Raw genomic sequence first — 26,100 nt, forward strand, 5'->3', positions numbered from 1 at the left:
AAATCATTGCCAAGACCAATGTCAAGGAAGTTTTTCCCTGTTTTCTTGTAAAAGTTTTACAATCCTAGATCATGTTTACATCTTTAATCCATTTTGAGTTAATGTTTATATATAGTGTAAGACAATGGTCTAATTCCATTCATTTCCACGTGTATATCCAGTATTTACAGCACATTTATTGAGGAAACTATGCTTTTCTCATTGTATCTTCTAGGTATCCTTGTCAAAAATTAGTTGACCATATATATATATATGGTCCAAAAATTAGTTGGCCATATATATATTATATATATAATATATATAATAAATATATTATATTTATTATATATATATTATATATATAAAATAAATATATTATATATATATATATAAAATAACCTAGAATAAGTGGATGGATTTCTAGAAACATATAACCTAGTAAGACTGAATTATAAAGAAATAGAAAATCTGAACAAATCAAAAACAAGTATGGGAATTGAATTAGTAGTGAAAAAACCACCGCCAAACACAGCTTAAAACCAGATTGCTTTTCTGGTGCATTGCACCAAGCATTTAAAGGAGATTTAACAATAATTAATGTTAATCTTTCTCAAACTCTTTCAAAAACCCAAAATCTCTGATGAACTTGGATGAAAGAATCTTCAGCAAATACTAGCAAACTGATTTCAACAACACCTTTAAAAAATCAAGTGGGATTTATTCCTGGGATGCAAGTATGGCTCAATATGTACAAATTACTAAATGTGATAAACCACATTAATAGAATGAAGGACAAAAACCATATGATCATCTCAACAGCTACAGAAAAACTATTTGACAAAATTTAACATCCTTTCATGATAAAAAGAATCTCAACAAATTAGGCATAGAAGGACTGTCCCTCATCATAATAAAACATATATGTAACAAATCTACAGCTAACATCATATTCAGTGGTGAAAAGATGAAAGCTTTTTCTCTAAGGTTAGGAACAAGAGAAGGGTACCCACTTTTGCCACTTCTATTCACCATAGTACTGGAATTCCTAGCCAGAGCAAGTAAGCAAGAAAAATAAGTAAAAGGCATGCAAATAGGAAAATAAAAAGTTAAATTATTTTTGCAAGGGACATGATATTATACACAAAAAGTTCAAAGACTCTATCAAAAGAATTGTTAGAGTGAAACTAACTATCCAGCAATTGTATTCCTAGATATTCATTCAAATAAGTTGAAAATTTCGGTTCACACAAAACCTGCACAAAGATGTTAAAGCAGCTTTATTAATAATTGACGGAAATTTGAAACAACCAAGTTGCTCTTCACAGGCAAAGTGAGGTGGCTCATGCCTGTAATCTCAGTACTTTGGGAGGTGGGAGGACTGATTGAGGCCAGGAGTTCCAGACCAGCCTGGGCAACATAGCAAGACCCTATCTCTGTAAAAAAAAAAAAAAAAAAAAAAAAAAAAAAAAAAATTCCTTCAATAAGTAAATGGATAAACAAACTGTGAAAACTGTGATACATCCACAGAATGAAATATTATTTATTACTGTAAAGAATTGAGTTATGAAGCCATGAACAGATGCACTGAAAATCCTAAATGCACATTGTCAAGTGAAAGAGGACTACCTGAAAAGTCAAAATATTGTATGATTTCCATCATATGGCATTCTGAATAGGGAAAAACTACAAAGATGGTAAAATATCAATGGTTGCAAGAAATTGAGAAGAGAGGAGAGATTTTAAAAAGTGCAGCACAGGGGATATTTAAGTCTGCATTCTGTATGATGCTATAATTGTGGATACATAACACTATCTATTTGATAAAACTCATAGAATTGTACAAACCACATAGTGAACCCTAATGTAAACTATGAACTTTACTTAATAATGATGTAATAATATATTGTCTCATCAATTGTGACAAATGTACCACACCAATGCAAGATGTTAACACTGGGGAAATATATAGTCAACGGTTATGTAAAAAGCAAATGGGAATTACTTGTAGTAGCTGCTTTATTTTTCTGTAAACCTAAAGCTATTTTTAAAGTATATTAATTAAAATTTAAAAAATTATAAATGCAAGTATCTGATATGAATCATTGTCCAGAGCAACTTTCTAGGATTTACTCCTGAGATAGGTCAGATTAGTCATATGTAGTTCACATCTTGCTTTAGAATATACACTTGGAAAACACCACAGAATTAGAGTAGTCCAGTTTATAGGAAATAATTAAGAAAACATTTCAGAAGATTATTAGGTCTTGACTGGAATTGTATCATTTCCTTTTGGAGAGCTTAACCCAATGAAAGACCTTGAAAAAAAACTTGACTACATACTGTAGACTCATGTGGAATTACTAATTTAGGCAGTTTTTTTCCAAATAACACTAGTCTCACAAATTTCAACACTAAAACTAAGTTGTACCTTCTGACATTTTGCATATTTATATGTATGTATATACAAACCCTTGTCATGTCATAAACATACACACACACACAGATGAATCTTGAACAGCCTGGGTTTGAACAGCATGAATCCACTTACATGCAGACTTCTAAAAATAAATATACTGGGGATCAGGGGCATGCCCAAGATGGCTGAATAGGAACAGCTCCAGCCTCCAGCTACCAATGTTAGCGACACAGAAGATAGGTGATTTCTGCATTTTCAACTGAGGTACCGGGTTCATCTCACTGGGGCACGTCGGACAGTTGGCGATGGTCCTTGGGTGCAGCCTGACCAGCGAGAGCTGAAGCAGGGTGAGGCATCGCCTCACCTGGGAAGCACAAGGGTGAAGGAAATTCCTTTTCCTAGCCAAAGGAAATTGAGACACACAACACCTGGAAACTCGGATAACACCCACCCTAATACTGCACTTTACCAAGGGTCTTAGCAAATGGCACACCAGGAGATTACATCCCACACCTAGCCCGGAGGGCCCCAGGCCCAGGGAGCCTCCCTCATTGCTAGCACAGCAGTCTGAGATCTAACTGCAAGGTGGCAGCGAGGCTGGGTAGGGGTGCCCACCATTGCTGAGGCTTAAGTAGGTAAACAAAGCCACAGGGAAGCGCGAATTGGGTGGAGCCCACCACAGCTCAAGGAGGCCTTCCTGCCTCTGTAGACTCCTCCTCTGGGGACCGGGCATAGCTAAACAAAAAGCAGCAGAAACCTCAGCAGAGGTAAATGCCCCTGTCTGACAGCTTTGAAGAGAGCAGTGGATCTCCCAGCATGGAGGTTGAGATCTGAGAATGGACAGACTTCCTGCTCAAGTGGATCCCTGACCCCTGAGTAGCCTAACTGGGAGACATCCCCCACTAGATGCAGACCAATATCTCATACCTCACATGGCAGGGTACACCCCTGAGACGAAGCTTCCAGAGCAAGAATCAGACAGCAACACTCGCTGTTCAGCAATATTCTATCTTCTGTAGCCTCCACTGCTGATACCCAGGCAAACAGGGTCTGGAGTGGACCTCAAGCAAACTCCAACAGACCTACAGCTGAGGGTCCTGACTGTTAGAAGGAAAACTAACAGACAGAAAGGACACCCACACCAAAACCCCATCCGTACATCACCATCATCAAAGACCAAAGGCAGATAAAACCACAAAGATGGGGAAAAAGCAAGGCAGAAAAGCTGGAAATTCAAAAAATCAGAGCACATCTCCCCCTCCAAAGGAACGCAGCTCATCATCAGCAATGGAACAAGAGCTGGATGGAGAATGACTTTGATGAGTTGAGAGAAGAAGGCTTCAGTTGATCAAACTTTACAGAGGTAAAGGAGGAACTACGTAACGAGTGCAAAGAAACTAAAAACCTTGAAAAAAGAATGGATGAATGGATAACTAGAATAATCAATGCAGAGAAGACCTTAAAAGAATGGATTGAGATGAAAACCATAACACGAGAACTACGTGGCAAATGCACAAGCTTCAGTAACTGACTCGATAAACTGGAAGAAAGAGTAACGGCGATTGAAGATCAAATGAATGAAATGAAGTGAGAAGAGAAGTGTAGAGAAAAAAGAATAAAAAGAAATGAAAAAGCCTCCAAGAAATATGGGATTATATGAAAAGACCAACTCTACATCTGACTGGTGTGCCTGAAAGTGATGGGAAAAATGGAACCAAGTTGGAAAACACGCTGCAGGATATCATCCAGGAGAACTTCCCCAACATAGTAAGGCAGGCCAACATTCAAATTCAGGAAATACAGACAACACCACAAAGATACTCCTCGAGAAGAGCAACTCTAAGACACATAATTGTCAGATTCACCGAAGTTGAAATGAAGGAAAAAATGTTAAGGGCAGCCAGAGAGAAAAGTCAGGTTACACATAAAGGGAAGCCCATCAGACTAACAGCAGATCTCTCGGCAGAAACTCTCCAACCCAGAAGAGAGTGGGGGACAATATTCAACATTATTAAAGAAAAGAATTTTCAACCCAGAATTTCATATCCAGCCAAACTAAGTTTCATAAGTGAAGGAGAAATAAAATCCTTTACAGACAAGCAAATGCTTAGAGATTTTGTCATCACCAGGCCTGCCCTACAAGAGATCCTGAAGGAAGCACTAAACATGGAAAGGAACAACAGGTACCAGCCATTGCAAAAACATGTCAAAATGTAAAGTCCATCAATGCCAGGAAGAAACTGCATCAAATAGCGAGCAAAATAACCAGCTAATATCATAATGACAGGATCAAGTTCACACATAACAATATTAACCTTAAGTGTAAATGGACTAAATGGTCCAATTAAAAGACACAGACTGGCAAATTGGATAAACAGTCAAGACCCATCAGTTTGCTGTATTCAGGAGACCCATCTCACATGCAGAGACACACATAGGCTCAAAATAAAGGGATGGAGGAAGATCAACCAAGCAAATGGAGAACAAAAAAATAAAAGCAGGGGTTGCAATCCTAGTGTCTGATAAAACAGACTTTAACTAAGAAAGATCAAAAGAGACAAAGAAGGCCATTAAATAATGGTAAAGGGATCAATTCATCAGGAAGAGCTAACTATCCTAAATATATATGCACCCAATACAGGAGCACCCAGATTCATAAAGCAAGTCCTTAGAGACTTACAAAGAGACTTAGACTCCCATACAATAATAATGGGAGACTTTAACGTGCCAGTATCAACATTAGACAGATCAACAAGACATAAAGTTAACAAGGATATCCAGGAATTGAACTCAACTCTGCACCAAGCAGACCTAATAGACATCTACAGAATTCTCCACCCCAAATCAACAGAATATATATTCTTCTCAGCACCACATTGCACTTATTCCAAAATTGACCACATAGTTGGAAGTAAAGCACTCCTCAGCAAATGTAAAAAACAGAAATTATAAAAAACTGTCTCTCAGACCACAGTGCAATCAAACTAGAAATCAGGACTAAGAAACTCAATCAAAATTGCTCAACTACATGGAAACTGAACAACCTGCCCCTGAATGACTACTGGGTACATAACGAAATGAAGGCAGAAATAAAGATGTTCTTTGAAACCAATGAGAACAAAGATACAACATACCAGAATCTCTGGGACACATTTAAAGCAGTGTGTAGAGGGAAATTTATAGCACTAAATGCCCACAAGAGAAAGCAGGAAAGATCTAAAATTGACACCCTAACATCACAATTAAAAGAACTAGAGAAGCAAGAGCAAACACATTCAAAAGCTAGCAGAAGGCAAGAAACAACTAAGATCAGAGCAGAACTGAAGGAGATAGAGACACAAAAAACCCTCCAAAAAAATCAATGAATCCAGGAGCTGGTTTTCTGAAAAGATCAACAAAATTGATAGACCACTAGCAAGACTAATAAAGAAGAAAAGAGAGAAGAATCAAATAGACGCAATAAAAAATGATAAAGGGGATATCACCACCGACCCCACAGAAATACAAACTACCATCAGAGAATACTATAAACACCTCTACACAAATAAACTAGAAAACCTAGAAGAAATGGATAATTTCCTGGACACTTACACTCTCCCAAGACCAAACCAGGAAGAAGTTGAATCCCTGAATAGACCAATAGCAGGTCTATTAATTATTGCCTCTGAAATTGAGGCAATAATTAATAGCCTACCAACCAAAAAAAGTCCAGGACCAGACGGATTCACAGCCAAATTCTACCAGAGGTACAAGGAGGAGTTGGTACCATTCCTTCTGAAACTACTCCAATCAATAGAAAAAGAGGGAATCCTCCCTAACTCATTTTATGAGGCCAACATCACCCTGATACCAAAGCATGACAGAGATACGACAAAGAGAATTTTAGACCAATATCCCTAATGAACGTCAATGCAAAAATCCTCAATAAAATACTGGCAAACCGAATCCAGCAGCACATCAAAAAGCTTATCCACCATGATCAAGTGGGCTTCATCCCTGGGATGCAAGGCTGGTTCAACATATGCAAATCAATAAACATAATCCAGCACATAAACAGAACCAAAGACAAGGACCACATGATTATCTGAATAGATGCAGAAAAGGCCTTTGACAAAATTCAACAGCCCTTCATGCTAAAAATTCTCAATAAATTCGGAATTGATGGAACATATCTCAAAATAATAAGAGCTATTTATGACAAACCCACAGCCAATATCATACTGAATGGGGAAAAACTGGAAGCATTCCCATTGATAACTGGCACAAGACAGGGATGCCCTCTCTCACCACTCCTATTCAACATAGTGTTGGAAGTTCTGGCTAGGGCAATCAGGCAAGAGAAAGAAATCAAGGGTATTCAGTTAGGAAAAGAAGAAGTCAAATTGTCCCTGTTTGCAGATGACATGATTGTATATTGAGAAAACTCCATTGTCTCAGCCCAAAATCTCCTTAAGCTGATAAGCAACTTCAGCAAAGTCTCAGGATACAAAAATCAATGTGCAAAAATCACAAGCATTCCTATACACCAGTAACAGACAAACAGAGAGCCAAATCCTGAATTAACTCCCATTCACAATAGCTTCAAAGGGAATAAAATATGTAGGAATCCAACTTACAAGGGATGTAGAGGACCTCTTCAAGGAGAACTACAAACCACTGCTCAGTGAAATCAAAGAGGACACAAACAAATGGAAGAACATACCATGCTCGTGGATAGGAAGAATCAATATTGTGAAAATGGCCATACTGTACAAGGTAATTTATAGATTCATTCCCATGAAGCTACCAATGACTTTCTTCACAGAATTGGAAAACACTACTTTAAAATTCATATGGAACCAAAGAAGACCCCACATTGCCAAGACAATCCTAAGCCAAAAGAACAAAGCTGGAGGCATCACACCACCTGACTTCAAACTATACTGTAAGTCTACAGTAACCAAAACAGCATGGTACTGGTACCAAAACAGAGATATAGACCAATGGAACAGAACAGAGCCCTCAGAAATAATACCACACATCTACAGCCATCTGATCTTTGACAAACCTGACAAAAACAAGAAATGTGGAAAGGATTCCCTATTTAATAAATGGTACTGTGAAAATTGACTAGGTATAAGTTGAAAGCTGAAACTGGATCCTTTCCTCACTCCTTATATGAAAATTAATTCAAGATGGATGTTAGACCTAAAACCATAAAAACCCTAGAAGAAAACCTAGGTAATACCATTCAGGATATAGGCATGGGCAAGGACTTCATGTCTAAAACACCAAAAGCAATGGCAACAAAAGCCAAAATTGATAAATGGGATCTAATTAAACCAAAGAGCTTCTGCACAGAAAAAGAAACTACCATCAGAGTGAACAGGCAACCTACAGAATGGGAGAAAATTTTTGCAATCTACTCATCTGACAAAGGGCTAATATCCAGAACCTATAAAGAACTCAATCAAATTTACAAGAAAAAAAAACAAACAACCTCATCAAAAAGTGGGCAAAGGATATGAACAGACACTTCTCAAAAGAAGACATTCATACAGACAACAGACACATGAAAAAATGCACATCAGAGAAATGCAAATCAAAACCACAATGAGATACCATCTCACACCAATTAGAATGGCAATCATTAAAAAATCAGGAAACAACAGGTACCGGAGAGGATGTGGAGAAACAGGAACACTTTTACACTGTTGTTGGGACTGTAAAATAGTTCAACCATTGTGGAAAACAGTGTGGCGATTCCTCAAGGATCTAGAACTAGAAATAACATTTGACCCAGCCATCCCACTACTTGGGATATACCCAAAGGATTATAAGTCATGCTGCTATAGAGACACATGCACATGTATGTTTATTGCGACCCTATTCACAATAGCAAAGACTAGGAATCAACCCAAATGTTCATCAGTGACAGACTGGTTTAAGAAAATGTGGCATATATACACCAGGGAATACTATGCTGCCATAGAAAAGGATGAGTTCGTGTCCTTTGTAGGGGCATGGATGCAGTTGGAAACCACCATTCTCAGCAAACTATCACAAGAACAGAAAACCAAATACCGCATGTTCTCACTCATAGGTGGGAATTGAACAATGAGATCATTTGGATACAGGAAGGGGATCATCACACACCAGGTCCTATTAGTTGGTGGGGGGGGCGTTGAGAGACAGCCTTAGGAGATATACCTAATGTAAATGACGAGTTAATGGGTGCAGCACACCAACGTGGCACACATATACATGTGCAACAAATCTGCATGTTGTGCACATGTATCCTAGAACTTAAAGTATAATAATAATAAAAAGAAATCAGTACATCAAAATAAATAAATAAATAAATAAAAATAAATATATTGGGGAAAATTTTGGAGATTTGCAACAGTTTGTTAAAAGTCAGGAACAATTTTTGCTTAATTTAACTTAGGTGTGTCATGAATATATTGAATATATGTAAACCTCAGCACTAGTTTATCATTTACTGTAACAAAATATACACAACCTTTTATTAAAAGTTAAAATTGGCCAGGCAAGGTGGCTCAGGCCTGTAATCTCATCACTTTGGGAAGCTGAAGCAAGCAAATCACCTGAGGTCAGGGTTCAATACCAGCTTGGCCAACATGATGAAACCCTGTCTCTACTAAAATTATAAAAATACAAAAATTAGACGGGCTTGTGGTGGGCACCTGTAATCTCAGCTACTCAGGAGGCTGAGGCAGGAGAATCACTTGAACCCTGGAGGCAGAGGTTGCAGCAAGTCAAGACTGTGCCATTGTACTTCCAGCCTGGGCAACAAGAGCAAATCTCCTTCTTAAAAAAAAAAAAAAGTTAAAAATTTATCAAAACTTACACAAACACAGACTATACATGGCACCATTCACAGTGAAGAGAAATGTAAAAAGAAAGATGCAGTTTAAACCATAACTTCAAAAAATTAACTTTAGTACAAACTGTACTACTGTAATAATTTTGTAGTTACTTCCTGTTGCTCTTGAAGTGATCTCAAGTGTTCCAAGTATCCACTTAAAATGCCATGTGATACTAATTACCTCTGCATGAGCAGCTTGTCTCTCCAGTAAATTGCATATAACAGTAAAAGGTAATCTCTCGTGATTCTCACATAGTTTTCATCATGTTTATTGCTATGACATCAACCTTGAATAACACCATGGGACCCATATGCAGTCTCACTAGTGATGCTGGACATGATCCCAAGAAGCAGAGAAAAGTCATGACATTACAAGAAAAAAATTGAATTGCTTGACATGTGCCATAGATTGAGGTCTGTAACTGCAGTTGCCTGCCATTTCAAGATAAAAGCATCCAGCTTAAGACGATTGTAATAAAAGAAAAAAAAATGTTTGAAGCTGTCGCTACAGCTATGCCGCTTGAGTGTTAACCTTGCACTTTTTATAAAATATCTTTTTATCTTGTATTAAAAACACAGCTTTTATGTGGGTGCAGAATTGCTATAAAACAGGCATACCCATACCTATAGACTATAATATGATTCAAAATAAAGCAAAGTTATTATACAAAAACCAAAGAGAAGGCGAAGAATCTAAATCTGGAGAGTTTAATGCCAGCAAGGGATGGTTTGATAATATTAGAAAGAGATTTGGTTTTAAAAATGTCAAGATGACAGAAGCAGCTTCTGCTAACCAAGACGCAGCAGATGAATTCTCAGGAGTCATTTAAAAAAAAAACAAAACAACAACAACAAAAAAAAATTAAGAAGAAATGATATCTGCCTAAATAGATTTATAATGCAGACAAATGTGCCCTATTTGGGGGGAAAATGCCACAAAGACATTCATTGGTAAGAAAGAGAAGTTAGCACAAAGATTTAAGTCAGGAAAGGATAGAGGCTAACTCTACTGTTTTGTGAAAAGGCAGTCAGATTTATGATCAGAACAGCCCTTGTCTATAAAGCTGCTAACCCCCAATCCTTGAAGGGAAAAGATAAATATCAACTGCTAATATTTGGTTTTACAACAAGATAGCATGGACAATGAGAGCTCTTTTTCTAGATTGGTTCTACTGATGCTTTATCCTGAAGTCAGGAAGTACTTTGACAACAAAGGACTGCCTTTTAAATTTATTTTGATATCAAAAAATGCCCATGGTCACCCAAAACCCAATGAGTTCTATATGAAAGCTATCACAGTGATCTACCTGCCCAAAATACAATGTCATTAATTCAGCCTCTAAATGACTGGGTCACTGGAACCTTCAAATCTAATTATATGTGGTAGTCTATGGAAATAATTGTCAATGCTATAGAAGAGAACCTCAATAAAGAGAATATAATGAAAGTCTGGAAAGATCATAGCATTGAAGATGCCATCACTTTTATAAAAGCAGTTGTGAAGGCCATCAAGACTAAAAAAAATAATTATTGCTGGAGAAAACCTGTGTTCAAATGTTCCACTTGACTTCAGAGGATTCACAACTGAGCCAGTCAAGGTATCCATGAAAGAAATTGTGTATATGGCAAAAAGGGTGAGGGCTGAAGGGTTTCAAGTTATTGATCTTGGAGAAATCCAAGAGCTAATAGGCACCACAATGGAGGAATTAATAGAAGATGACTTGATGAAGATGAATGCTCAGAAAACAAATTGGCATTCAAACATCTGGCAGAAGGACTCTAAGTATTCAAGACTGCTTTTGACTTCTTTTATGACGTGGACTCATGTATGATAAAGTTACTGAAACTGAAGCAAATGGTGGGAGAAGAATTGACATTGTTTAGAAACATTTTTAGAGAAATGAAAAAGCAAAACAGTCAGGCCAAGATTACTATGTATTTTCATAAAGTTACAACAAATATACCTGCCTCTCCTACCTCACCTTCGACCTTTTCCACCTCTTTAAACTCTGCCACTCTTGAGATGGAAAGACCAAGCCCTCTTCTTCACCCTCCTCCTTAGCCTACTTAAGGTGAAGATGATGGAGATAAAGACCTTTATGATGATCCACTTTCACTTAATAAATAGTAAAAACATTTTCTCTACCTTGTGATTTTCTTAATAACATTTTCTTTTCTCTAGATTACTTTATTATAAGAGTACAGTATATAAATATAGGTTAATTGACTGCTTACATTACTGGTAAGGCTTCTGGTCAAAAGATGCTTTTAATAGTAAAGTTTTGGAGAAGTCAAAAGTTATACATGGATAGCTGAGCAGTAGATAGATTAGATAGATAGATAGATAGATAGATAGATAGATAGATAGATAGATAGACAGACAGACATGTAAACACACATATTCCCATATATATATATAGTGTGTGTATATACACACATATATATACACAATTCATTTATATACATCCTGCATATAGATACATCCTGCATATGTATACCCCTGCATATATATATATGTTTTTATATATATGTGTGTGTATACACACACATCCACCTGCTCAGTCGGATATCCATGTTTGTGTGTGTATACACACACACACACACACACATCTATATACACATATAGATGTGGTGTATATATAAAATTTATGTATTTCTCATCTCATAGTAATGCGTTTGATTGTTCTCAGATTTTAACTATCTTGAATGAGAAACTGCAAATAATGATTGACTTTCAAAGTCATAACATATTTGACATATGAAATATGAAACAGGGAATAAGGTGTTACATGATCCATTTCCCAACAAAAAACAAGTGCCTCAGGAGAACAGAGACTTGAAATGTAGTATATGCTTGTGGTCTCATAACATAGGATAAATGATTCTTCTGGAAAATGCAAAGAATTTAGTTAAGAGTTGGTCAGAAATGTGGATATTCAAGAAAGAAGATTTGTATGTTTAATTTATCAACCAATAAGTGTATATTGCATTTCTATTGTGTGCAAGGTTCTCATAAAATTGTAGGGAATCATAAAAATATACTAGATACAAACCCATTCTTTTAGTAACTTAAAATCTATTGGGATAAAATGGTACCTATTATACAAAAAGGGCACACTATAATTAGATTCAGAATTTTGGGAATTACATATACTCTGTAACATTTAATCAGTTGTGTGACATTGGGAAATTAATTTAATCTATGAGAGAATGTTTATTCCCTTACAATAATGATAAAAATAATTACACATATCTCATGGTGATTTTGTGAAGATTAAATAAAGGTATATATGAAATTACTAGCTCACATTAAGGTTTTTCTGCTTGCCTGTTGCATTGTTTGACTGAGGTATGAAGACTTAAATAATTCAAGAGTTGAAGAACAACTCAAGGCAGTCACCTAGTTGATGTCGGAGGGAGTATTTCCAAAGCAAAGTTTTCAAAAAAAAAAAAAAAGTACTTTATTTGGATTTTAGAGAATAAGTGAGATTTAGAAAAATAAAATGTAAAGAAATATTCCCAGTGGGGGAAATATTTGTCTGAGTAAGAGCTATGACAAAAATTTAGAAAGACCAATTTAATTAGAATGGAGATAACCTTGTGAACCCATATAAGAGATAATATTCATCACTTTATGGAAATATAAGGCAGACAGCATTAATTTTAAATTTATAAGTATATATAGTGAATATATCCCAACCTTGGCTATCTACCAGAGTAACAGAACAAGGCAAAAAGAGAACTACCTAGTACTTTGAGAGGTATTGGACAGAAACTCTTAGCTGAAGCAAATATCAGCATAGTTCTTCCATTAGGGAGGCCACTGAGAAATAAAGCGCTGGCTCCTGTCCACTGGGTGGGGGTTCATATGAGTCTGTGGACCCATGCTGTGTTTGCTTCCCTGTACTCAGAGCACACAATTAAGATGGATATATTTACCAGCTAGCAAAACCGCTCTGGCTAATGGGGAAGAGTCAAGTCAGAGTTCCTAAGCTCCAACCACTAGTAAATCAGAGACAATAATGCATCATCAGTGGAATTAAAAATGTTAGTTCAACCCTCAAAGTCTTAAAAGTGGTAGGAGTAATGAGTGATTCCCACAATAACCCCGTTCATCGTATCAATATGGTTCCTGAAAAAGATGAATCATGGGGTCATAATACATTATTATTAACTTAAACGAAGAGTAGAAAAGTTGCAGCTGATGTGCTATAAATGATGGTGCAGATCCATACTGTTCTGGCACTTGTCATGCAGCTCTAGATCAAGAGCTGCAATCAACAATCTTTTTCTGTAAAGGGCTACTTAGTAAATATTTTAGGCTTTGCAAGCCATATGGTCTGTGTCAACTCTGTCATTGTAGCACAAAATTAGCCATATGCAATATGTAAATGAATTCATGTGGCTGTATACCAGTAAACCTTTATTTGAAAAAATAGATGATAAGTCAGGTTTGGCCTATTGGCCATAGTTTGATAAACCCTGATCTAGAAAATACAGCTTTTCAATTTCTATTAGTAAAGGTGTTCATATTTCTCGAAAAGATGAAGCAAATCATTATCTTTCCCAGGGCTATTTTCCCTTTCCTGTTCTCTATAAAAAATATTAATCATTTTTACTTTTTGTATACTATCTCACTGAAACTAGAGATTTACATGGTAGATAGGAATGTTATATGGTGTTTCTAATACGTCTCAACAGAGGTTGGAGTGCAAACCTCAAGGAGAAAATTACTTATCATATGAAAAGGAGATCCTGGTGTGCTCCTTGTGCCTAGTAGAGACTGAGTGCCCCGCTACAGACATCAAGCTGCACTAAAACTGGAACTGTCAATATAAGCTAGATATTATCACTACCACCACAATGTAAGATAGGATATGCATATGATGAAAATGGTATATGTGGGATCAAACCAAAGGAGATCGAGAAGTCACTAATAAGTTACTTGTCACTTGAAGAGGTAGCTTACATGGACAAATTACCTGTCTCTATTACACAGTTGTCCCTCCCTCAGAACATACCAATGGTCTTGTTGATGTTCCCTATTCAACTGAAAATAAAGGAAAAAAAAAATCCCGAGCCTAGTTTACAGATGAATTATCCTGGTATTTGAATGGAAGTCAGAAGTGAATATTTTTTCACACAGCTCCATAGGGGGTGGTCCTAAAGACAGAGCAAAGAGAAATCTTCTCAGTAGTAAGAATTTTAAGCAATATGCTTAGTCATTTCCTTTTACAGAGGAAAAAGTAGTTGAGATGAATATATAGACTGTTGGGCAATGGTGAATGACCTAGTTTGTTAACAAACTGGAAGGGACAAGATTGAAAGGTATAGTAAAGGAGTTATGATGGAGAATAATATAAATGGGACCTGAGTGTGAGTGAAACTGAAGTATGAAGTATTTTGTATATCACATCAATGCCTACAAGAAAACATTAACTTCAGAGAAGATACCGAACAACTAGATAGATAAAAATGACTTGTCCAGTAGATGTCATCCAGCCTCTGTCTTTGGCCATTCTATTGCTGGCTCAATTAACTAAAAAGTGGAGTATCATGATGGCAGGAGCAAAAGTTATATAGGCACAAAAGGTATAGACTCCCTTTTACGAAGGCTTTTATTGTTACAAACATAACTGAATGTCTGAACTTTTCAGCAGCAGAGAACCACTTGATGCTATGTTGTATACATCAAATCTCTTCTATCATGAACAGATCAGTGATTCATCATTAGTGCAACAGTTTTTCACTCTGAAATAATGGTTTTCTTCCTTGCCTCAGCACTAGTATCTAATTTCTGACAGATTTACGAATGTTCTATACTAAATGATACTGCCCTTAACTAATGAAGTAATTGTATAGTAAAGGAGCTATAACAATAAACATGCACCCATGGGATTCGCTAATCCTGTCATATAGTATATTGCCCAAAAATTAACACCGTGAATTTTGGAATAAATATTCAAAGGTTCATTCACCTAAGATGAAAACTTGGAAGAGATATCTCACCAGGTCGGAAAAATCTCCTTCAGGATTTTAACACTGAGTCAATAACAATTAGATGCTCCTTTGCATCCAGTAGCTGAAACATGTGAAACCAAGAACCATGGGATAGAAATAGAAATGGCTGCTATCTTTACTCTCAGTGATCTACTTAGAGAACTTTTATTTATCTTCCATGCAACATTAGGCTCTAAAGGTAAGTGACACATCGGGCTGTAAAGGTAGCATCATACAATGGAGAATCAGGAGCTGCGTCTACCAAAAGACACAGTAAGGGTTCCATTAAACCTAATGATATAACTGATACCAAATCATTTTGGGCACCTCATGTCAGTAGGCCATCAGATAAAGTAATGAACTAATGCCATAATAGTTCGGGTTGATGCTTTATAACAAGATCAAAGAGATCTTGGAACTTGAGGGATATACTGGAGCATTGCCCCATAACAATAGTTAAAATTCAATTATAGCCACCATAGCCAGATAAAAGCAAGGTGACCGAGACTCATAGCCCTGAGGGATAAAGGTTTGAGTGACTCCACAAGGCAAGCAATCTAGGCCAGAAAACATGCTCCTGCAGATGAGGGTAATCTAGAATAGGTGATAAAGAATATGAAGAATACCAATTATATATTTTAGATTAGTGGTAGCAACATGATTAGCTGGCTCTACCAGCCTTATAGTTTAAGATTTTTTTAAAATATAGATTGTAGATAGCCATTTGCATGGAGTACCAGCAACAAGTACATTCATTGTGAGGAATGAGCAAATTTAAGAGGTACGAGTGTTGGAGAGCAGCAGTTCTTTAGATGCCTCTTATCATCTTCCCTTGATATACCTGAGTTTACCTGAAGTTGTAGTTTCTGACACAGAAACACTCATTCTCGGACTGACAAGAGCTTGTTTCATAGTAATGTGATACAGCCTAGAGTGGCAGGGATGCAGAAGATGTGCTTCTACCAAGGATGGAAGTCTGTGCATGTCCTAAGCTCCCATTACCTGGTAAAGTAATTCAGAGGCATGTTTCACAGTTTCTCAGAAATTCCCCCAAAGAGATTGAGCTACAGTTGGTAACAGTAATACATCATTAATTAAGCACATTTTATTGGCTTTTCTCTCCTGCTCCTCTCTCCATTTTCCCTCTTTTTTGTAGGGAGATACTTCTTTATTTTTTTGTTTGTTTGTTTGTTTGAGATGGAGTCTCGCTCTGTTCCCGAGGCTGGAGTGCAGTGGTGCGATATCCGCTCACTGCAAGCTCTGCCTCCTGGGTTCATGCCATTCTCCTGCCTCAGCCTCCCAAGTAGCTGGGACTACAGGCGCCCCCGCCACCGCGCCAGACTAAATTTTTTTTTTTTTTTTTTTTTTTTTTGTATTTTTAGTAGAGACGGGGTTTTACCGTGTTAGCCAGGATGGTCTCGCTCTTCTGACGTTGTGATGCGCCTGCCTTGCAAAGTGCTGGAATTACAGGCGTGAGCCACCACGCCTGGCCCCCGGGGAGATGCTTCTTAAGATTCGTTTCTAAATGAATTACCTGCGTTAAAACCTGTGTTTCAAGATTTGCTTTTGACAAAACCCTATATAAGTCAGAGAGTATCTCAAAATATATAAAGTATAAGTTAAATACATGTAGTAATATGAATGTATACATACATATAACAAAGCCAGTTACATCACTTTATATGGATACTGAGTATACGGCCTCTTCTCAAAACGAGGTCTTGCCCAGAAGTGATTTGTATTAAAGGAATACGTGAATCTTCCCCTGATCCTCACAATAGGAAACACACTAAAACCCTTCCAATCCATAATGAATACAGACATGATATAATTAGATCAGCAAATCAAGCAGAGAATTTAAGTTGTAAATGGAAGACAATTAAAATGGCTGACATTATTCATGCTGAGAAACTGATCGGAGACAGCACTTGGCATTGCAAGGATTGTTATGAGATAAAAGGGCAAACAGCCTGCACAGTCTGACCAATATCACATTCACCAACATGTTCTTGGAAGAGCTTTTAAGAGAGGAAAATTGAACCTACAAAATTAAACAGTGAAAAACTGGCTCCTTCTGTTTAAGCAGCAAAGAATTTGTTTATAAATTTTAAAAGCTCTGAAATTTTAACTTATTGGTGCATGATTTACTATGTACCAGGAATAAGTTAAATGCTTGTACCTGTGCACGTGAACTGAAATAATGTGTGAAAAACTAAGTCTTTCCACATTTTGTGGAAACACAAGACCCCATAAATTTCTATTTTCTACCTATATATATGGCAAGGGTCAGGATAAAAGCCTAAAACTTCTCCAGTTGTCAAGCTTTTGACATTTGAAAATTAATTTCAAAGTAATTCACAATAAAACAAATGTCAAAAATGTACTATTAATTAAAATAGAGATGAAATAAATAATGATAGAAATGAAGAGCTTAGAAAAGTCAAGAAAAATGATTTAAATATGTGATATTTTCAAGTTGTTTGGTCCAATTTTATTTTGAATTTACTTAACTATGTTATTTGTCTTTTTCTTTGCACAGATTCTCATACGTGTGATTCCCTTTTCTACAATCATGATGTTAAAAACATCTCCTCTGCTACATTTTTAAGTTAATTGGTTTCTTTTAAAATTATTGTTGTTTAGCTCTAAGTACTTTCATTTGATGGCAGATATTGGTTGGCTGGAGGTGGGAGTTGAATAGCTTTATTAGGATGCAAATGCTATAGTAATAAGGCAAAGGGAAGAAAATGAAAGAAATATTGAAAACTGTACCTTTCTTTGTATCTAGTCTTTGATTTAATTTATATTTTATAACAATTTAGGGAATCAGATTAAATTACTTGTAGTAAAAACATAACAGAATCATTATACTTGTGGTCTCCCATCATTTAAAGTGCTATTATATTTTTATTAAATCCTAACAGTTTCGCCAACTAAGCAAACTTTATAGAAAGAAAGTTATCTTTTATGTTACTTGCAGAATAAGAAATTATAAAAAAGTAAGTTATCTGGACTTTGTTTTAAGCTACTGTCCAGAGTTAATGTTTTGGCTAATAATACATCTCCATAAATGTATCAAGTTATTAATATCACTTTATGTTTCATATTGGAGAGGGATTAGGCAACCTCAGAAGAGAAGTATAGAATTATTGCTGAATATTAAATTTTATAAAGAAGCAAACATTTTCACTACTAATAAAAAACAATGTGTCAACAAATGACACAATTCTTATAAGAATTATGTCTTAAATGAAGTGCCCTAGAGATGCTCTGTCCCACCTCCTCATTTTGCAAAGGAGGAAACCTGCCTTTGGAGGCATTTAATGAAAATTCTTAACTAAGTGGTAGAAAAGTGAATGCTAGACAAGACGTTTCCCAAGTCCTTCCAACCTTACTGCCTTAAATGTAAAAAACAATCATGGTTTGCATATCAGACAGTAATAGTTTCTGATTCCAAATAGGCAGGGAGTAACATTAATTGAATAAGAAGGTATCATTTTTAATGTGTAGGACACACTGTCTATTTATTTATTTATTTATTTTAGTAGAGGTGCTTCAAAGTTCCAGAACCATCCACATTTGACAATCAACTATAAAGTATTATTTTGCTTTCCTGAGCATGATTTTTAAGCAATCCTAAGAGTAATCTGTGAAAAAAAAAATTAAAGATGATTAAAATGTTCATGAAAATCTAAAGCAACATTATATGCTCATGCTCCGTAATAGTGTGGGAGTCTAAAAGTATGACTCAATAGATTGTTAAAGAAAAAGACACTACCCATAAGAATTACTAATCTCCCACATTGATATCATTCTTTTTGGCTTCAAACTTTCAACTACTTCATCTTAACTTGTTTCATTATTTGCTTCTCAGAAAAGATGATGTTTAATTGAGATACAACTTGCTTCTACAGTAATATGACTTAGAAAAATTAGGGCAAATAACATCATTGGTGACACAAAACATGCTATTATCTGCAAAACCTAAATTTCTCAAAGGAATAAAAGCAGTTTTCCTTAAGGGTCTCATTCTAGATCTAAACTTAGGTAATTTTTAAAGAAACAAATTGTTTTACCAAACTCCCATCTGTCTTTTCTCTTGGTTCCAGTAAAGATTGTTTCCAAGTTAGATTATGTAAACAGCCTCTTTTCTAGGGTACTTGGGACCTTCTCTGCTTTATTCTCCAGCCCTTTCTTCAAGCCCATCAAATGCTGTTTTCTTCAAGCTGTCTCTATTGCAGTTGATAAAGGAGATAACACCTACACTTTTCTTATAATTCAGATATCTCCTTAACTAGAAATAGTAGGTAAGCAAAAACTGAAAAGAACCTTTAATTGCCGCCTGGCAAAGGGAAGAAAGGCAGTTTATTTATTTTTTTAATCACAACCAAAAACAAATTAGAAAAAGTCATTATTTTTATTTCCTTTTTTATATCCTCAGAAAAAGGACATAGCAGATGTCAGAGCAGAACTAAACAACAACTGAATTATAAATAGCAGTGAATAAAAAAAAAAAAAATAATGCTTACGTGTGTGCATGCATGTATATATGTATGTATTAAATATTACATTGGGAGGAAACTTTAGTAAAAAAGATATAATATTTTCTCTATTTCTTGTGGCTAAAGCCATATCACATTGGATTCAATTAAATTATGTCTATATTTATAGAGATATACATATAATATGAATACTAAAACTTTCAAATTGTTCTGAGGCACACACTGAAGCTCATAAAAGGCTGCTTCTTCAATTATTTAGGTGTACTCATTTTCTTTTTCTTTCTTTTTTTTTTTTTTTTTTTTTGCGACGGAGTCTCACTCTGTCGCCAGGCTGAAGTGCAGTGGCGTGATCTTGGCTCACTGCAACCTCTGCCTGCTGGGTTCAAGCGATTCCCCTGCCTCAGCCTCCCAAGTAGCTGGGACTACATATGCGCACCACCACGCCCAGTTAATTTTTGTATTTTTAGTAGAGATGGAGTTTCACCATGTTTGCCAGGATCATCTCATTTTCTCGACCTCGTGATCCACCTGCCTCAGCCTCCCAAAGTGCTGGGATTACAGACATAAGCCACCACACCCAGCCTGTTATTTTATATGTTAATGTCTAATTAAATTTGAGATTGCTAAACTACAGCAAACTACAGCATTTGTCTTAAATGTTGCAGGGAAGGGTAAATTATAAAGTAGATACACAAAACAATTGCAAACTAAGATATAAAGTGATTTTTTTGTTTGTTTTTTAATAGAGTCCCATTTTGTCGCCCCAGCTGGAGTGTAGTGGTGCAATCTTGACTCACTGTAGCTCAAACTCCTGAACTCAGGTGATCCTTCTGCCTCAGTTTTCCAAGTAACTGGGGCTATAGCCTGAGGCATGTGCCACCGGGCCAGCTATTTTTTTGAAAATTTTTTGAAAAGACAGGGTTTCACCATGTTGCCCAGGCTGGTATCAAACTCCTGGGCTCAGATGATTTGCCTGCCTCAGAGTCCCATTGTAGAGATTACAGGTGCAAGCCATCGTGCCTGGCCAAAAGGATAAGGGATCTTTCTTGAAGGTTTATGAAACTTGTTACAGCCCATTTAAGAAAAAAGTTACTAACAATATAATAAATTGGTTTCTTTTGATTTTTAGAAATTTGTGTCATTACCTATGAATCTCTCTCAGAACTGATAATACATAGCTCATAAAATCATCACAGTGAAATAACTTGGTGATATAAGGTATTTGATAAGTAATTAGAAAAATTAAGAATATTCATGGCTTAAATAAATGAGAGATATATTGAGCTCAGAATAAAAGCAATTAGCTTTATAATGTTTGCAATTTTACATAATATTCATATTTACAAATTTTAGCATGATTATATGACCTACACATCCACACGAAAACATCAATGAACTTAAACATCTCTGCTTATAAAAAGATTGAGTGTAGCATTTGATCTAACATGAAAGCATTTTTTATAAAGCCACATATGTATGCTACTTTAGAAATGTTTTCAAAGTTTGAATCTCATTACTAACGTTGCACACAGTAAAATGTAGTTTCCTTGTCAAATTCTTGCAGAGAATGTGGTCCCTGGAATGTTCAGGGCTGTAGGAGGAAGACAGTTCAAAATCTCTGTTATGCACGAGCTCTACTGTAACATCTGCCCTGAGCTAAAACCTCCCACATAGAAGTAATGGTAATGGATGAAAGGAAGAGAGTAGCAGAAAGGTCCATTGACTGCCATTCAATTTACTGAAATTGCCCACTTAGAATACTTATTTAGACATTACAAGCTTCACTTTCTCCAGTGCATAGCCCGAGTGCCCTGAGCTGCATAAGGTGCAGGAGCTATCTCCCTCCATGCTGCACTTTCAGGAAAGGGAGAGACTATACAACTTAAGAAAATAGGTGAACAGCATGCAGGCAGGAGCCTGTGATACATAGCGGCCATGCCTAGATTTATACGCTTATCAGGAGGGTTGAGGTGAAGATGTTGGCAGAGGGAGTACTTTAAGGGCTGGCTGTCTCACTGTTTCATTTGTGCAAGCATCTGGCCTTTCCACATGCTGAAAGCCTGGCTAAAGGAATTACATTTCTCATGAAACATTTGTCTAATGGCCACATTTATTTATTATTCTTTTTTAAAGTAATTTTCAGTTTGTTTGTTATTGTGAGTAATCTGGAAAATTAAATAATATATCTTGATGTTCTTTAAAATATAAGACCACTTTTAGCTTCATGCAATACTGTTGAAAAATAGAAGGATTAAGATCCTCCATGTGTAAAGTAATTTAGCTGAAGAATATCATTCTCCTCTTAAAGAACATAATTCTCTAGGCTGATAGTAGCTTTTTTATAACAATACAGAGTATTGTGAATTTAAAGGACTGTGCAAAAAAAAAAGGCATTTGAAGCTAAAATGATCCATTTTCCTCTCATCCAAAGTACATATAAACCATAGATAACAAATATCATTATCTTGGTTATGCAGCAAAATTAGTCTGAAAAAACGTAAGTGTGCAAAATACACTTTAATTTTTTTTCACATAATTGTCATGCTTTTTGTGTTATGAATATAGAAAATCTATGCAGTTTTCCTTGGTTACTAAGTATTCTGTAAACTGTCTTATTCACATTTACTTCAATTTCAAGTAACAGGCATGTATTTTGGGCTGGCATAAACTAGGAGATAATATATTGGACTGTTACTAAGATCCCAGCTAAAGTTACTCAATCCTTTGAATTTTAAATAAAATTTTTCTGAGTACTGTATCCCATAATCTGTGGGCAATCCAACATCCTCACCAATATATGAGAATTTTTAAAGTTTAAATAGACTCCATGTCCTTGCATCTATTTAATTCTCAATATAACTCACCGTTTCTCTCTTCCTCTCTCTCCCCCTCCCCCATACCCTCCTCAGTGCTCACATAGATGTTTAACTTTACCCCTTTAATTTTCTCAAAACAGACAAACAAACATGCCAGGCATTCATAAAAGGCATTTTATGATGTGGCAGGCTTCATAGAAGTTTGGGGCTACATTAGGGATTAACTTCACAGCAACACTAACAGTTATGAATATTAGATGCTTCTACACATAAAAGTCACTTAGTCACACAAGCATGAGGCCCAGCTTCTCTCCCTCAAGACTTTCTCACCTTCGTATTTCCCTTACTTCATTAAGCAGAATAATTGAGCTCAGTACCTTCCACTCAGCTCTAGGGCTTACCTTTGTATAAATGTGCCCTGATAAAGCACAGCCATCTATGACTTATTTCCATCCGTATCTTAAATGGAAAATAGCAACATGATAATTTACCTTCTCACTGATATCTCTAGTACTCATTGAAAGGTAGTCATTAGTGCTGTCCCTGATATATGTCTGATTTCCCTTCCTTCTGGGCACATAAGTGGGTGGTACCTCTTGGCCCTTTTGTGATTAGACGGAACAGTGTAACTAGTACTGAAAAATGAGTAGTGAGCTATACATGTCACTTTTGAGCAGGAGCATTTAATTGTCAGTATGAGAACCTCTTCCCTCTGGCAGACAAGCCGCAGTGTCTATGATGCTGGGTGCCTCAGTGTACCTGGGTGACTATGAAAAAGAAATACTTCTGCTGACCGCTGGTAGACATGGTTGAATAAGTAAAAAAAAATAATAATAATAAGCCATTTTGCTATTAAGTGATGGATTTCTTAGAATCCTTTGTTATCACAGCAACAACAAAACCTATTAATAAATGACTTTACTCACTATTACTCTGTAGTTATACAAACAGGACAATTTCAGTTTCTGTAATGTATTTGATCTTCCTCAAAGCTCCCACTGTGTTAGGTATTAAAAATAAAACAGAAAAAAATTAAAAACCTTGCCACCTAATGAGTTTAATTTGTTGTTTGTTTGTTTGTTTAGTTTCTTTTGGGTGCATTCATAGACTGCAGAATTTCTTCTAGCATCATGGTCATGAGGGGTTGAAGACCCCAAATCTACTGCAGCAGCAAATCTGCCTTCTGGATCCTTGCTAGTTCCTGCAGAGATGACATTTTATATCTGCCTGTTCAGTGTGTCTTGTCCTGTCAGGGGACCACAAGATGAGCAATCTGTTGGGAGCAACAAACTCTAGTGAGCTCAGCCCTTTCCCTTAAGACCTCTCTATGGATTCTCCTAAGGTCTGGGAATGAATCCAATTTAGTTATTGCCCAGGTTGTCTCCCTGCAATCCTCAATTTAAGAATTATTTTGCCTTGATAAAAACAGGCTCACTTCTCTCCCAAACTCTAAAACCAATGACTTCAGTACATTTCACACCATTTGGAATATGTAAGAGATTCTAGGCTATCTCTCTATCTAAACACTTGACACTTCTTCTTTTGTTTTTGTTTTTTTCTTATGTTGTCACCCGTGGTTACAGCAGGGTCATTCTTCAAAGTAGTCTCCTCTCAGAGTCTCAAATGTGAGTAGGGCAAAGATACCTTCATTTTTGCTTTTATTTCACCATAGGGTAATGTATATCCTATTTCTGGGGCTTAGGTCTGGAGAGAGAAGTTAAGGTGTAGGTGTACTGTGATGTTTTTCCCAATTTCAGACTGTTCCTCCTGCAGTCAGTTATGTCTGGGAAGAGCCATCATTCCACATTCACTCTTTGTCTGACCCTTTTAATAGACAGTACTGTTCCTCTTCTTTAAGATTGAAATGGTAGAAAGTTTATTTGGCAATTGTGTTTATGAAGATAGAGCATACTATTATAAGATTAATATCATCTCTATTACATTAATCATGTAGTTATACTTGTGAGGCCAAAGAAAATAGTCTTTTTAAATAACATAGATAAATATTTTATGAAAACTATCATCAGAGAATACAGCTAGGCTTCCCAGAGGACTGGAATCAAAAACTGCAAAACCATTAGAAATCACACTGGTCTCTTCTCTCTTATTCACATCTTAGTCCCTCATCTCTCTTTCTCTGAGAATTTATTTAATTTTTATTTTGTTTTGTTTTCTTTCTGCAAACTTGATTTTCAGTCTTCATCATATATGTTGTCCTAAAACCCACCCCCCTATACCATAAACACCTTAACTCCCAAGTTGATAGAAATAAAAGTCAAATGACCAACTCAGGCTGAGTAAAATTTCAGAATCAAAGCTTCAAATTTTAGGAACAGAGATTCTGCTTGGTCTTTCTTAGGCCTTCTCTATACTTTCAAATACCAAATGCATCCAGTAACATAAGTTCATTGAGCATAATCATGATTTCTATACTTCAGTCTCATAAATAAGGAAGGAAAACTCTCAAATTAAGAAATGTATCATTGAGAGACCAGATTGTAGCCAAAAATAATAATAACTACAATTATTGCAGCAGCTACCATTAAACAGTCCTTGTTTCTCTCCTACATGCAAATAGGATGCCTTGATCAAATGGCTTGGGTGTTGAAGACACTGTATTAGTGTGTCTGTACTACAAACTTTAGGGGAGAAATCACCTGGAAAATTGCTGAACAGGTAGTACAGGACAACGATAATCAATTAAAATCACTGCTCAAGGACAAAAATACCAGAGGATATTGGTTTAGAGGGCCATTTTGTTCTTTCTCTTTCCATCACTGTAATAATTTGTCACCACCGTCTATACAAGGCTCCTCTAAGTTGCCAAAGGAAAATTGACCTTCATGTTTCTAGTTATTGACCAAGGCACATAATTAGTGTTAGACTTTAGGTTCATTTCTGAGTTGTCTATGAAAATGTAGTCATCTTCTTCATATCTTTAGTCATTGAGAAAGTTGATTTTATTCAGGTAATTTTACCAATATTCCCAGTATTATTAATTCATTTTATTCATTTTTCCTTCTCTTTTATTCCTGTGCTGGGTTAAAATAACTGGGAAAGAGAAAATTTTTCATCACAGACTGTCATGTTTTTACTTCTTTAACAAAAATCAAATGGGCACCTACTAAGTGGCAGGCAATTATCCACATCATGTAGATACAATCATGATCAAGTCAGAAAAGTTCGTTTCCCTCAAGGACGTTGCATTCTAGAAAAAGGAAAATTAGCTGGGTGTAGTGGCTCATGCCTATAATGGTAGCACTTTGGGAGGCCAAGGCAGGAGGAAGGCTTGAGTCCAGGAGTTTGAGACAAGCCTATAACATAGTGAGACCTCTACAAAAAGTCAAAAATTGAGGTAGGAGGATCACTGCCTCAATATAAAAACAACAATAAAAAAGGACATTATAATAAGCAAGCAAATACATTAACCACTTTTAACAGGAAAATAAATAATATATAACCAATAATAACTAGATGTTGAATGTTCTTTCAGTATGTAATGTCCAAAGAAGTCTCCAT

The sequence above is a fragment of the Macaca fascicularis genome, chromosome 1, assembly GCF_037993035.2.
Source record: "Macaca fascicularis isolate 582-1 chromosome 1, T2T-MFA8v1.1".
Classification (NCBI taxonomy): domain Eukaryota; kingdom Metazoa; phylum Chordata; class Mammalia; order Primates; family Cercopithecidae; genus Macaca; species Macaca fascicularis.